At 43.4% G+C, this 7,623-nt stretch overlaps 1 protein-coding gene across 1 annotated transcript in view; it reads right to left on the reverse strand.

Annotated features, from left to right (window-relative positions):
- The window catches only part of HOPX (HOP homeobox), a 28,591-nt gene extending 22,980 nt beyond the window's left edge, over positions 1-5,611 (reverse strand). Inside the window, exon 1 of the mRNA XM_024579832.3 lies at positions 5,455-5,611. The gene's annotated coding sequence lies outside the window, so the exon portion shown is untranslated. The remainder of the gene's footprint in view (positions 1-5,454) is intronic.
- Positions 5,612-7,623: the final 2,012 nt, after the last annotated feature.

Raw genomic sequence — 7,623 nt, forward strand, 5'->3', positions numbered from 1 at the left:
TGCATTTTTTGCACAGTGTGGGAATACTTCATGGCTCACTTAACAGCCTTCCTGCTGCAGCGTACCCAAACCTTAGGCTTTTCTTTTCACAAAGTGCCAGGCGAATGGCTGGCCAAAGACCTCCGTGACCGCTCTGCACGCTCCTCCACACCATCATCAAATGGCTTTCCAGCCTCCTTTCCTCCAAGTGAAATAACATCAGGTCCTCTTGCTGCTCCTTACAGATCGGATTTTTATTACTTAGTCGCCTAGGAGATGTTTTGAGCTAGTTCCAAGGACTCTCCCTTTTCAATTGTAGAACCTGAATCAGGTACAATGCTAATAAAAGCAGGAGATGACCTGCTACTTTCTGCACTCCTGCGTTGTAAACCCCAGCTCTGGCCATCTCTCAGCCATGCTATTCAACTCCGGGAAGAGTGTGAAGAATACATAATAAAGTGATAAACACTTCCAGGTATAAATTACTGAATTAAAGCCTTTTTCTAAAACAGATTTCATTCCTGGGCACCAGTAGACTAGAACTTGGGAAAGGAGCGAGGAGATGTAAGAGCTAGGGAAGATCATTTATGTAAATTTCCTTAGGGAGAAACCACACAGGAAGGAAATGAAAACACATCAACAAAGACTAATCTATCTAAGCAGATCCACCACGTCCTTAGGAATTCCAGGAAACTTCGATCCTAAACCGTCCAGATCTAATAGCTAGAATGCCTGCCATTAGTCTCCTGCTCAGTCTGCACCGGGAGATTAGAACTGATGGGTGTCTGCTGTAGGCTGTTTTTGTTTTTTGTTTTTCTCATAAAAGCAGTACTGAACGATCTGGCAGGGTTTTCTTTCATGTTTGGTCACTTTTTATCAAAATGACTGAAGCAAATTACAGGAAATTATTTGAGGATGGGTAAAAATTAAATTCTCTACTTTCAGAAGAGCTGCTATTGCTCCACAAACATGACCATAAGCTAACATTAGAACCTGAAGCAAAGGGTGTAACTTGCCTTGTGACGAACAATTCCTCAAACCCCCAGCATTCATACTGAATTTCTTTTTGACAAGTCAATATAAATATACAGCTCTCTGGGCAGTACAGATACAATGCTTCCTGTAGGGAAACTGAGTCATGGCGGGAGTGAGTGACTTGGCAGAGAGGCCAGAATGAGGCCCGGCAGGCTCAAGTTCAGAGTCAGCTCAGCCACCAACTAATCTTAAAATTTAGGGCAACTCACTTTACTCTCGTACGTTTGTGAGTTGTATTCATAGGACACCATATAGTTCGTTGTTCAGGCCAGGTATTTTTGAGAATAAACAGGGGTGCTATTAATAACCCACCGGGACAACTAAATTTCTGTGCTACCTCCTATGTTAAAATTCCATTACAGCTGAGTTAGAGCTGAAAATAAAACCCAGATTTCTGATCACCAGCCCCATACTCCGCTCCCCAAGGCAGGTTGGTACTCTGCTCCCCAAGCCAGGCTGTCTTCTGTCAGGACTTAATCTACACCGGAGTTCTGTGGGAGGGTGTTCAATGAAAGGATCCACAAAGGCCCTTTCCCAGCAAATAAAAAGGACAGCCTGACCTGTACCTGCTTGCTTGTGTACTCACAAACCCCGAACCCCACGTGTGTTCAGAGTCAATAGCACTGGAATGACAAATCCAAACAGCATCATGAAACCAGAGTTGGCCCCACCCCATGCCAACAGCCTAATCCTTTCCCCCAAAGCTCGAGTCTCCTGTCTCCTGGTTCACTGGGGTTCAGGATGATGATTACCTTCCCCTCCCCTCCTTGCCGCTGTTCTCACCAGCAAAGACTGTGCCCTCTGCCCAGCTGCCCTGGGCTCCCAGCCACCTGAGACTCTGCTTCAGCCCAGAAGGAGATTAATTACACACCTGGCCACGCCCCTCTTCAGAGGCAGGAAGTGCCATATGCAGCTGCAGAATCTCAGCTGTCCAATGGAAGAAAGGGCTGTCAAGGGTCCGGAGCCACAGGAACTGCAGGAAAGGGGGGTTCCTTGTCACTAAGACAGGGAACACTGTTCTGCCAGGAACAGCCTTCTCCTCCAGAGAAGGAACCAGGTAAAATTTATAAAGCCCTGTGAGCAGAATTTCTTGACGTTTTAATGGCCTTAAGGTGGCTCTCCATTTTTTCAGAAAGATAAATTAAACACAGTCATCTCTGATGAGGACGAATGCATTTAACAAAAAATAAACCAGTTCAAAAACAGAAACCTCTCAGGGCCCAGTCTGTAGGGAATTCCCTATGGGATGTGATTTGAGGAATTCTACTGAGAACCCTCAGTCTTGGCATATTTTCCCTCGGGAAGTTTGGAATTCTGACCAGTAGAGATTATAAATTTTGCCTGAAACTTTCATTTTCCTGATTGTCACAAAGAGTAATTATATAACATTTCACGGAACTCCCAGATGTGTTATCTTGCTGGAACCTGTTTAATATACCAAGGAGAGATGGAACTCATTAAACAATTATCGTCTATTAACATCAAAACTTGAATTAGTTTTCAGAAATGAAAAGCAAAACCTTAAAGAGATGAGACCGTGGAAAACAGGAAACCACCTACAACATGGGCAGCTGAGCCAGCCATGGGCACCCCTGCACCGAAACAGGTGCCCAGGTGAGGGACAGACGGGAAGAGCAGAAGCCACAGAGACAAACTTCACCCACTCAAGCTTTTGCCCGATGTTGACCTGGAAATCACTTTGAAAAGACCCCGTGGTGCCAAATAGACTCGCTGCAATGCTGACAACTCACACCCATTTCTGAAAGAACGACTTGGCTGTCCGCCAGAGCAGAGTGTCTGGTGTGTCTGTCATGATTCTTTTTAATAATTATAATCCTCTGGCTTATGCTAGATGTTATGTAGAGAACAAAAGGAAGCTATTAGTTTTGAAACATCCCTTCTCCCCATCCCTTCTCACATGTTAGCACAATCCTTAAATAATGTACCGTTGAGACTGAGTAATCCTTCCCGTTGGCCAGCCCAGAGCATGTCTGCGTTCCAAGAATGTGCTTGAAATACACCACATCCCCTATCCTAGCTAGAGCTAGAAGTGTGGTTTTGAGGACCCAGAAGCCATGGCCTCTGGGGCCCCTCATCCTCTGAGGTCCTATTGCTGTCCTCCCTGTGCCCCGGGGTACAAGGTCCAGTGGCCAGGGCAGACCCCACCCTCTCTCTGGGCCTCATCATCCTCACATGTGAAGTGAGGGGTTTGGCTTTCACATCAGAATCACCTGCGGAGTTTCAGAAAACAATGTCAGGCTACACACCCAGGGGTTCTGACTGAATTGGTTAGTGTAGGGTCCAGTCCCAGGTTTGAAACTGAGTTAGATGATCTCTGGGACCCTCCCAGTTCTACAAAAGTCCACAATCCTGATGGTCTGCTCCTCTACTTTATTTACAGAACTATTTTTTCCCCCAGATATAATAATTTTTTAAAAGATTTTAATTTATTTAATTTCTTTTTAGAGAGAGGGTAAGGGAGGGAGAAAGAGAGGAAGAGAAACATCAATGTGTGAGAGAAACATTGATTCATTGCCTCTTCACACCCCCAACTGGGGACCTGTTCCACAACCCAGGCATGTGCCCTGACCAGGAATTGAACCGGTAACTTTTCGCTTTGTGAGAAAATGCCCAACCCTTTGGAGCCACAACAGTCAGGGAGACATACTTATTTTTTTTTTTCAGTATTTCACATAGGCTGATTTTTAGAGATGCTTTTCATTATTTTAAAAAAAGATATATTGTTAAAGTATGGTTTGTTGGGGCATAGTTAGCATATAATATTGTAATCTCTATAGTGTACAATCTGATAAATTTTCACTCATATGAAATAGTTATCACAATCCCAATAGTGAACGTATCTACCATCGCCAAAAGTTTTCCATGACCCTTGGCAATCCTCCCAATCTCTTCTCCCTGCCTTCCTTCCCCAGGTAATCAGTGCTCTGTTTTCTCTTCCTATCAATTAGTTTGCATTTTCCATCATTTTATACCAATGGAATCATACAGTATGTACTATTTTTTGCCTGGCCTCTTATTAGTGTTGCCCTTGTACTTTAGATGTCAAGCGCTTTGAGAACGGGAGCCACCTTTCATTTCTTTTTCTCTTCCTCCTGGCCCCCAACTCATCTCTGCTCAGAGAAGCTGCTTAATCATTATTGGCTTGATTGAAATCAGACCTTTATGACCTTACAACTGGGCTTCAGCCTGGTGGCTGAGAAGTGCCTGCCTGTGGTAAGGGTCTCAACTTCCCACAACTTCTCGGTAGGTTCCTAGTTTTAAAAAAAAAAAGCACTGGCTGCAGCCAGGGGTCTTCATTTAGGGGCTGGCCTTCCAGCCATCCAGCCGATGAACATCAAGGTGTGTGCTGGGTCAAAGGGGTGGGGAAACTACCTGGGAAAGCCGCTTGGCTTTCACCAGATTCTTAATCTTAACCCCAAGGTTCTTGACACAAGGGAGGAACCGTGGAATTAATGTCATGCTTTATTCCTGATTATATTCCTATATGCATTTTGTGAATATGATGTCTAATTATAAATCCTCTACCATCTACTCCTGCTCCTTCCTGCCTTTCCTCTTCCCCAGTATCTTTATTTTGTTCTCTGCCTGCTCCAGTTATACAAACCCTTCTTAACTAAATATACTTCAGACCCTGTTGAGTGAAGTGCTACTTCATGGAAACTTTTTGCATTCCTCTTCTCTTTAAGACTGTCTCACCTAAGCTATGTGGTATGTTGTGCCTTTTTATTCAATAATTCTTATTCCACTTAACACTTTATCTGGATACCATTGTGCTTGAATATCACAAACCTACATTTCTTCAAAACCCCAGAGCGTGGGATTTCTTTTCATCTTAAACAAGATCAATATTTTCATTTTCAAAACTGGTAAGTATAATGAGAACCAAAAATAACAGTAAATAGCACTGCAAATTAATAGTCGAGCCACCTGTACTCAGTCCAGAAATACCTCCCTTTCCCTGGTACATTGAACAGAAAAAATATTTTTAAATGACCTTATGTCTGATTTTAGATTGAGTTGTAGAATAGCAATATCAGCTTCTGAATGATAAAGTCATATGCAATCTGGCACAGTCCTACCTACAAGCTCTGGTTTTAAAGTGTCTTTCAGAGATAGGAGAGAGTGAGAAAAACACCCTACCTACTGGCCAAAAGGCCAACATAGATAGCCTCTTGCTCGAATCCACCTCACCTCTGTGGAATTGCTCCAAATCCACCTCAACATTTGTAAGGATCTGATATCTTACATGCAACAGCATTCTCTGGCTCCCTGCTTTGGACCAGCTCTTAACTTTCATTCTCCCTTATACCTCCACCTTTTCCCAACAGAATAGCAAATATTATAACTATATCACTGCAATCGCTTTCAGACAGAGTTCACTTCCTCTGAATTAAAGGCAAACCCCTGAAAGTTACTTACATGGAAGTGGCACAGGCTGCTTTGGAAGCTGAGTTCTCTGATGCCAGCCTGCTTAAATAGCTGGGCTGCCTGACACAGGCTGTTGACAGCACGTTATTTATGCCTGTGAGTTGACGCTCAAGCAAGAACCTGAAAAGCCTGCAGCATGGGCAGGAAGAAAACAACTGAAAGTATGCAGAGGTTACATCTCTCCTGGTTATTCAGGTTTGCTATTCAGGCAGTGACTTCTGCGACTCTCACGGAACTTTCTCGGCACTGCCTTCTTGTTCCTGATCTCCTTCTTAGCCAAGTAAGACTCTTCACCAAGATTGGATGAGAGAGATGCAGCTGAGAAAAGGAAGACACACAGGACCCTGGAGACTTGTGCCAAGTCCCTTATTTTGACTGGGCTTCCAGTTAGATGTTTTCTCATTTCAAAGCATAGGCTTGGAGAGGCTGATTTCACAGTTCTGGGGGCTGGGTGCCAAGCTACGAGTCTGGACAATTGCCTAATCAATGAAAAGTTTTTTTGTTTTCAAGCACAGAATGTACACACAAAGAAGAGTTATAAGGGAGGTTTGGGTTAGGATGATACAATTTTAGGTCCCTTTCAAAAACAATTATCACTTCTTTCCCCCTGCATCTGTACGGTCCTCCTGATGTCCCCTCCCTTTCCTTTGTTAATGAAATTCCTATCTCAGAGTTGAGAGCACAGATAAAAAGCCAGTATGTGAGCAAGCCTGTGGGAAGATGCTGTCTAAGTGTGAGAGAGTGTTCAGTGGCTCGTGTGACCACAGTGGAAATGTTTCTAAGTGTGAGGGTATGTGTGTGGGAGTGGAGACGGGATTAGTCAATGTTTATCTGCAGTTTATAGCTAGATACGGCAGGTAATAGTCAAATGCGGAATACTAAATGCATTAAGTGGAAATGATTTCGAGAGGATAAAGGAAGGGAGACAGGGTTTGGTGAGATCATTTATAGGAGAATCTGCGTGCGTTTGCTGGTACATAGCGCAGACTGGTAAGTGCCACCCAGATACACACGCCTTATATTTTTCACTTCACTGGAGAAAGAAAAGGCCCACTTGATTCTCTTGGGAACAGTGGCTGTCTGTGAAAGAAGAGCAGTAATCACTCAGAATATTTCTTTCCTTCTTGGAAAAGGGGATAATGGTAATAAAACATGTCTGGGAGAAAAGTAGAGACAGGGGGCCTAGCCTACCCCATCCCTGGTTACCAGAGGAATTCCTTTGTTTTCTGTCTAATTCATTGCCTAATTTTTTACCATTGTATGGCCAAATCAGAATTCTTGCCTCCCAGATTTCTCGAATGCAGAGTCTATATCTTGTTCATCTTTTGACATCCACAGTGCCTGGCACAAATTATTATGACAATGGAAATGAGGATAATGATGAGGATGATCATCTTCCTCATCATCGTCTAGAATCTAGAGAAACTGACAATATGTCAGTTTCCACATAAAACACTTAACAGTTAGTTTATTTACTCCTCACAACTCTGAGTTAATTTTTTATTATTGTAATTTTACAGATGAGAAAACTGATGCTCGGAAAGATTAAATCACTTTCCCAAGGCTCCAGCAAGTGGTAGAGGTGGAATTTGAATCCAGAATTTTGGATTCCAGAGTCTGGGTTTACACTTAGGACTGGTTTGAACCAATACTAAAAAAGTTGCCTAAGAATGTTTTCACTTATCCTTATTTCTTTACTTGACATCATCTGTCTCTAGAATGTGACTTCCGTGACCTCAATGACCTTGCCTACCTTGTCCACTCCTGTGACCCCGGCACCCAGCAGTATCTGACACATAGTAAGTGCTCAATAAATATGTACTATTTGCTCAGTTTCTAAATTCCCTTGAGGGCCACATAACCCAACAGACAGAGGGCCTGGTGTTACCAGAATCTCGTGTTGGTTCTGATGCATTTCTTTTGCGCTTGCGTAATGTGTTGGCTTCAAGCTATTCCCCTTTATCCAGTGTATCACTGAGATGAAATTAAAAGTGACAAAAACCTTACAGCAGTTTTACATCCCTTGAGAATTCTGCAGGTATGTGGTTTCAGGTTGTTCAGAGGTGCAATGAAGTCACCGAGAACCCACGCTTTTTCTGTTTTCCATGCTGTAGCCCACAGTGTGACAGTGTGGCCAGATTGCGGCAGTAGCTCCGTACA

This window comes from Desmodus rotundus, chromosome 4, assembly GCF_022682495.2.
Source record: "Desmodus rotundus isolate HL8 chromosome 4, HLdesRot8A.1, whole genome shotgun sequence".
In the NCBI taxonomy this organism is placed as follows: Eukaryota; Metazoa; Chordata; class Mammalia; order Chiroptera; family Phyllostomidae; genus Desmodus; species Desmodus rotundus.